Source organism: Arachis stenosperma, chromosome 2, assembly GCF_014773155.1.
Source record: "Arachis stenosperma cultivar V10309 chromosome 2, arast.V10309.gnm1.PFL2, whole genome shotgun sequence".
Taxonomy (NCBI): Eukaryota; Viridiplantae; Streptophyta; class Magnoliopsida; order Fabales; family Fabaceae; genus Arachis; species Arachis stenosperma.
Window position 1 is genome coordinate 91820535 of NC_080378.1, and position 6862 is coordinate 91827396.

Sequence of the window (6862 nt, forward strand, 5' to 3'; positions counted from 1 at the left end):
AAATTTGTTACCACTTTTGTAACGGCTTCTGGTTTTTTGTATCAGAAAAAATTGTTACAAAATATGGTATTGAATTGTAACAGTTCCATTTTTCGTTACAAAAATTTTTTGTAACGGGACTTACTGCAATGGACCCTTTTTTTGTTACAAAAAACTTTTGTGTCAAAATATCGACATTTTGTAACAATATTTTTTGTTACAAATACGCCTTTTTCTTGTAGTGTACCATGATTCACATGAATTTTTCCCTCTTGGCAACCATGTTTTGGTCGGGATATGAGTCGAGATGGTATACGGCCTTATCCCCAAAATCATCAACCATGCAATACCAGTGCATAAATATGTCCTCAATCGGTATAAAAATATGTTTCAAAACCAACGCAATGATCAAAGAAACGGTTACATATTCACAAAAATGAGTGTAACAAAGTCAACACTTACGCAGCTCAGAAATTGGCTTAGTTTAATCCAAAACGGGATGTATGTTTCTATGAGCTCCTCGGTCAACATGCAGTTGTCCACATCATCCTACAACATTAAATTATGAGTTAAAATATCTTCTCCTAACTCACAACCAATCCATAACTAAACATAGATAAAGCAACATGCATATAACTCGCAGCAAAACGTGGATGGAGAGTCCAAAAGTACGCATGCTTCACATGCTGGACGAGTGTTCCTCGTCACCACCTTTTCAACTCGACCATCCATTGCACAGCTTAGAATTAGGGTCTGAATATGACATCTCGACAATCAACATTGAACCATCATGAGGATGGTATCGCTGCAACAGTATGAAGCATCATTACAAGGCCAATTAACAAACATACTCCAGTGTATTCCATTAAAATAGAATGAAATTACTTACTCCAAGTTATGCCCCTTTGAAAACAAGTTGTTGAAAAGTATGGTGTTTGTCCGATTCAAGCCCATGTTATACATGAGCTTAAACTTAGTCCCACCGGTCTTCTACATGCATCATACTTCCTTTAGTAGCTACACTACATAAAACTGCAGCAGCAACATCAAACACCATAAATAAACTTACCTTGGAGCTTCCCCCGACAGAGCTGCCCCTGAAACGTTTGTCAGGGGATGATCGAGCTACTTGATCAGGAGAGAAATGTAATAGCCTTTGTCCCTTGATGGTGACCACAGTTTCTTTTTCAGCAGGGTTACCCTCCTTAGTATCTAGAGCAATGTTCTTGGGACTTATATGAGCATCATCAGCAACTTGGTTATGTATTTTGGGAAGGCTAGCCTCGAGTGAACTGTCCAAGAGGTAATTAGAAGCGTGCCCCTCCTGAACTTGGGTGAAAATTGATGGGAGAGAAGATGGATGAGATTGCATTTTTGAAAGTCAAAGGAATGGATGTTGGTTTCGTATTTTGACGACAAATATGAACACTTCCATGCACAAATGCCCATGTTCTCCATTGTTTATATAAAATATTTCATACAATAAAAAAGGTAATGCATAATTCAATATTTTAATTAAAAAGTGATGCGTAAATAAAATAAGACGGGGTTGCTTCTAATAAACAGACAAGTGCATCATAGATAAACAGCTGGAGTCAAATCAGTTTTCCAAGGTATCTTTTTATTATTATTATTATTATATAACTCTCAAAACCTAACATAACTAAGTCTCATATGAAGACAACACACAACATCTTTTTTTCTAGCTTGTTTATTGAGAGTACAAGGTAGATGAGGCCAAACAAACCTAATTAAACTAGATCATAATTGCTTCCAACTAACTGAATCCCTCAACCTATTTTAAAAGGGCATCAAAAAGCACCATAAACTATAAAAAGCCATCCATAACAAATAAACCCCTTTCATTCTGATCACCCAAATCGAACCAATGGTGTTTTTCAAGGCCAAAACCTATGTGGTTTTCCATGGGAGAGTCACAGAAATATACAACAATTGGCCAGCTTGTCATTAACAGGTTGACGGCTTCAACAAGAGCTTATTTTGCTTATATAGAGACCCACAACAAGAAATTATGATTTAGAACGGTTACGCATCCCACCAAAATGAAACTTGTATCCCTAACCTCCAAGTTAGGCTTATACCGGACGTAGTTCAAGTCGAACATTAACCACAACTATCTCTTTTAACATGGCTAGCTACATATATAATCCAAGATCAACCCCTTTCAATGCAGCAAGAAATCCAAGAGACGACATGTTACCAACTAGAGAAGAGACAACAACAACGAATGTAATGCTTCTGATACATGCTCTACTTGAGATTGTAATTACTAGGTTAGTCCTTTGCATCGCCGCATATTGGACTTAAATTCAACTATTACTTGCACCTGGAAAGGGCATCGAAAATCAACCAATCAATGTCCTCATAAGCTCGTATGTGTGTAGCGTTTAGCATTTAATAACTATTCCATTAAAATGTATAACATGTGTCACCATCCTCCTTTTTAATCAAGTTAGACCGTCCTCTTTTTTAATCAAGTGAGCATTGTACTGAGATTACTTATGCTATATGCCTTATTTAGTTTTATGTGTGGTTGCTTGATGATTGATGAGCGGATAATTTGTACGCTTTTTGGCATTGTTTTTAGTATGTTTTTAGTATGATCTAGTTAGTTTTTAGTATATTTTTATTAGTTTTTAGTTAAAATTCACTTTTCTGGACTTTACTATGAGTTTGTGTGTTTTTCTGTGATTTCAGGTATTTTCTGGCTGAAATTGAGGGATCTGAGCAAAAATCTGATCCAGAGACTCAAAAGGACTGCAGATGCTGTTGGATTCTGACCTCCCTGCACTCGAAGTGGATTTTCTGGAGCTACAGAAGCCCAATTGGCGCGCTCTCAACGGCGTTGGAAAGTAGACATCCTGGGCTTTCCAGAAATATATGATAGTCCATACTTTGCCCAAGATTTGATGGCCCAAACCGGCGTTCAAAGTCACCTATAGAAATTCCAGCGTTAAACGCCGGAACTGGCACCTAAATGGGAGTTAAACGCCCAAACTGGCACCAAAGCTGGCGTTTAACTCCAAGAGGAGTCTCTACACGAAAATGCTTCATTTGCTCAGCCCAAGCACACACCAAGTGGGCCCGGAAGTGGATTTCTATGTCATTTACTCATCTTTGTACACCTTAGGCTACTAGTTTTCTATAAGTAGGACCTTTTGCTATTGTATTTGACATCTTCTGATCTTTGGAACCTTTTCCTTTAGATCTTTTGATCACTTTGGGAGGCTGGCCATTCGGCCATGCCTAGACCTTGTTCTTATGCATTTTCAACGGTGGAGTTTCTACACACCATAGATTAAGGTGTGGAGCTCTGCTGTACCTCGAGTATTAATGCAATTACTATTGTTCTTCTATTCAATTCCGCTTGTTCTTGTTCCAAGATATCACCTGTTCTTCAACTTGATGAATGTGATGATCCGTGACACTCATCATCATTCTCACTTATGAACAAAGTGACTGACAACCACTCTTGTTCTACAAGCATACGAGGCTTAGTGAATATCTCTTGGATTCCTGGTACACGATGCATGGTTGATCGCCTGACAACCGAGTGCTCGCCTGCAAAACGAGCCAGCCATTCCGTGAGATCAGAGTCTTCGTGGTATAGGCGAGAACTGATGGCGGCATTCAAGAGAATCCGGAAGGTCTAACCTTGTCTGTGGTATTCTGAGTAGGATTCAATGATTGAATGACTGTGACGTGCTTCAAACTCCTAGCAGGCGGGGCGTTAGTGACAGACGCAAAAGGATCGATGGATTTTATTCCGGCCTGACCGAGAACCGACAGCTGATTAGCCATATGCTGTGACAGAGCATGGGAACATTTTCACTGAGAGGATGGGAGGTAGCCACTGACAACGGTGAAACCCTACATGAGCTTGCCATGGAAAGGAGTAAGAAGGATTGGATGAAGACAGTAGGAAAGCAGAGAGACGGAAGGGAAGGCATCTTCATACACTTGTCTGAAGCTCTCACCAATGATATACATAAGTACCTCTATCTTTATCTTTATGCTTTATTCGTTTATCACTATACCCATTTGAGTCTGCCTGACTGAGATTTACAAGGTGACCATAGCTTGCTTCATACCAACAATCTCCGTGGGATCGACCCTTACTCACGTAAGGTATTACTTGGACGACCCAGTGCACTTGCTGGTTAGTTGTGCGAAGTTGTGTTTATGCCATGGTATTGAGCACCAAGTCTTTGGAGCCATTACTAGGGATTATTTGAGCTGTGAAAAGTATTGATCACAATTTTGTGCACCAAGTTTTTGGCGCCGTTGCCGGGGATTGTTTGTGTATGGACAACTGACGGTTCATCTTGTTGCTTAGATTAGGTATTTTTTTTCGAAATTCTTGAAGATGAATTCTAGAGTTTCATGATGATTTGTTGAAATCTAGCTGGCTGAGAAGCCATGTCTAATTTCATTGGACCGAGGTTTCAACTTATCATCACAAGAGCTTGTTGATTTTCATCAATCCTGCTTTTGGAGCAGTGATTTGCTAAGGCTTGGCTGGCCTTTGGTCATGTCTAGTGTTTTGGACCGAAGCTTTCTTCGAAAGCTTGGCTGGCTGTGAAGCCATGTCTAATTCCTGGACCGGAGTCTTAGACTAGCATTGCACTGATTCCTGGAATTCTCATTAAGAATTTTGATACCTTTTTCCACTTAATTTTCGAAAAACACAAAAAATAAAAAAATAAAAAAAAATCATAAAATCCAAAAATTTCTTGTTTAAGTCTAGTGTCTCATCTTAAGTTTGGTGTCAATTGCATGCATTCATTCATGTGTCTTAAGGATCTTCAAGTAATTCTTGATGATTTTCGTGCTCTGATCTTTGAATTCTTTTGACTTGAGTGTTTATGTGTCTCATATGCATTCTCATTAGTGTCAGTAGTATGTAAACTGCTAAGTTTGGTGTCTTGCATGCATTGTTATTTGATTTTAGTTGCATTTTGATTATTCCTTATTATTAAAAATCCAAAAATATTTTTAATTTGTGTCTTCTCAAGTCAATAATACAGAGAATTGAAGGTTCAGAACATACAGCAGAGGAACTGCACAGAAAAAGCTGGGCGTTCAAAACGCCCAGTGAAGAAGGACAGACTGGCGTTTAAACGCCAGCCAGGGTACCTGGTTGGGCGTTTAACGCCCAAAAAGGTAGCATTTTGGGCGTTAAACGCCAGAATGGATACCATTCTGGGCGTTTAACGCCATGATGGTGCTAGGGGGAAGATTTTGTTTTCAAATCAAAATTTTTTTCAAGTTTCCAAAGTTTTTCAAAACCAAATCTTTTCCAAATCATATCTTTTCAATCAAATGTTTTCAAAATCAACTTCTTTCCTTTTTCAAAGATACTTACTAACAATTAATGATTTGATTGAACATCTCAAGTATATTACCTTTTCTGTTGAGAAAGGTTTAATGTTTGAATCATATCTTTTCTTGTTAGGCAAGTCATTAATTTTTAAAATCATATCTTTTAAAAATTGTTTTCAAATCATATCTTTTAAAATTGTTTTCAAATCATATCTTTTCAATCATATCTTTTTAATCACATCTTTTCAAAATAAGTTTTCAATCAAATCTTTTTAATTTCTAATTTCAAAATCTTTTTCAAAAATCACTTGATTTCTTTTCCACCTTGAATTTTCGAAAATCATCAATCAATTTTTCAAAATGTTTTTGACATCTTTTTAATTAATTTTCAAAAATTCTCTTCCCTTCTTCTCACATCCTTCTATTTATGGAGTACTACTCCTTCTTAATGCACAATTCGAACTCCATCTGATTAAGTTCGAATTCTTCTACCTCTTCCTTCTAATTTTCTTCTCCTCTGACACCTCAAGGAATCTCTATACTGTAACATAGAGGATTCCACATTTTCTTGTTCTCTTCTCTTTCATATGAGCAGGAGTAGAGACAAAGGCATTCTTGTTGAAGTTGACCCTGAACCTGAAAGGACCTTGAAGCGGAAGCTAAGAGAAGCTAAGGCACAATTCTCTGTAGAGGACCTGACCGAATTTTTCAAGGAAGAAGAACCCATGGCAGCCGAAAACAACAACAATGCCAACAATGCAAGGAAGGTGCTGGGTGACTTTACTGCACCTACTCCCGACTTCTATGGGAGAAGCATCTCTATCCCTGCCATTAGAGCAAACAACTTTGAGCTTAAGCCTCAATTAGTTTCTCTAATGCAACAGAATTGCAAGTTCCATGGACTTCCAATGGAAGATCCTCATCAGTTTTTAGCTGAGTTCTTGCAAATCTGTGACACAGTCAAGACTAATGGGGTTGACCCTGAGGTCTACAGACTGATGCTATTCCCTTTTGCTGTAAGAGACAGAGCTAGAATATGGTTGGACTCACAACCTAAAGATAGCCTGGACTCTTGGGAAAAGCTAGTCAATGCCTTCTTGGCAAAATTCTTTCCACCTCAGAAATGGAGTAAGCTTAGAGTGGAAGTCCAAACCTTCAGACAGAAGGATGGAGAATCCCTCTATGAAGCTTGGGAAAGATACAAACAATTAATCAGAAAATGTCCCTCAGACATGCTTTCTGAATGGAGCATCATAGGTATTTTCTATGATGGTCTCTCTGAACTATCCAAGATGTCTTTGGATAGCTCTGCTGGAGGATCTCTTCATCTGAAGAAGACGCCTACAGAAGCTCAAGAGCTCATTGAAATGGTTGCAAATAACCAATTCATGTACACTTCTGAAAGGAATCCTGTGAACAATGGGACAAGTCAGAAGAAAGGAGTTCTTGAGATTGACACTCTGAATGCCATTCTGGCTCAGAATAAAATATTGACTCAGCAAGTCAATTTGATTTCTCAAAGTCTGTCTGGAATGCAAAA

The 6862-nt window shown here is 38.3% G+C and overlaps 1 non-coding gene across 1 annotated transcript; it reads right to left on the reverse strand.

Moving 5' to 3' along the window:
- Positions 1 to 6452: 6452 nt before the first annotated feature.
- LOC130963859 (small nucleolar RNA R71) lies at positions 6453 to 6560 on the reverse strand. The gene has a single exon (XR_009079976.1). It is a non-coding gene; the product is annotated as a small nucleolar RNA R71 (small nucleolar RNA).
- Positions 6561 to 6862: the final 302 nt, after the last annotated feature.